Source organism: Lipotes vexillifer, unplaced genomic scaffold, assembly GCF_000442215.2.
Source record: "Lipotes vexillifer unplaced genomic scaffold, Lipotes_vexillifer_v1.1 scaffold469, whole genome shotgun sequence".
NCBI classification, from domain to species: Eukaryota; Metazoa; Chordata; class Mammalia; order Artiodactyla; family Lipotidae; genus Lipotes; species Lipotes vexillifer.
The window spans coordinates 2281897-2282735 of NW_006788006.1; the positions used below are offsets into that span (position 1 = coordinate 2281897).

The following is an 839-nucleotide window of genomic DNA, read 5'->3' on the forward strand; positions in this document are numbered from 1 at the left end:
GGGGAAATGAGCCCCACTCCTCGTGCTGGGCTCCCGCAGCCCCAAGTCTCACCTCCTGTGTCCCTCCTACCCTGACATCCCCTGGGCTCTGGACTTGGACACAGAACTGTCCCTTTAATGGCCCCGTGTGGGTGGCTCATGGCATTTTGAGCTGATCAAGGCCCAAACAGCTCTGGTCTCCCTCCCACCAAACCTGCCCCTCCCGCAGGCTCCCTATGTCTCACTTCCAGTCTTCTAGGCTCCCAACCCAGGGCTCGTCCTCAACCCCTCTCCAGCTTTCACACCCCACCTGCCAGCTCCACCTTCAGCATCACCCAGAATCTGTCCACTTCTCACCACCTCCACAGCTTCCATCCCTTACATGTCTGGACCAGTGCCTCCTCCTGGATCTCCAAGATTCCAGCCTCTCCCTCCACTAGCTGTTCCTCCCACGGTGGCGAGAAGGTGCCTGTGAATGCCTGCATCAGATCTCCACCCTTGCTTGCTAGGAACCCTCTGTGGCTCCCACCTCACTCAGACCAAAAGCTCAAATCCTCCCTGCAGCCCGCAAGGCACTCCAGGATCTGCTCCCACCACCTCCATACCCTTGTCTCCTCCTGCTCAGCCCCACACCGGCCTCCTCACTGTTCTTTGAACACAGTAATCACACTCCAACCTCAGGGCCTTTGCATATGCTGTTGCCTTTGCCTGGAATGCTCTTCCCCAGCTCCTTGCATGGTTCCTCCCTTGCCCCCCTGTGGTCTTCATTCAAGTGTCTCCGCCTCTTCACTGGGCCTCTCTGATCACCTTAACTAAGGTTGCAAGGGACCTTTGTCTCTTTGGGGTTCAGCAGCCAAGCC

General features: G+C 57.9%; 1 protein-coding gene across 1 annotated transcript in view; it reads right to left on the reverse strand.

The window, feature by feature from the left end:
- The window catches only part of USHBP1 (USH1 protein network component harmonin binding protein 1), an 8029-nt gene that overhangs the window by 5528 nt on the left and 1662 nt on the right, over window positions 1-839 (reverse strand). The gene's annotated exons all lie outside the window — the stretch shown is intronic.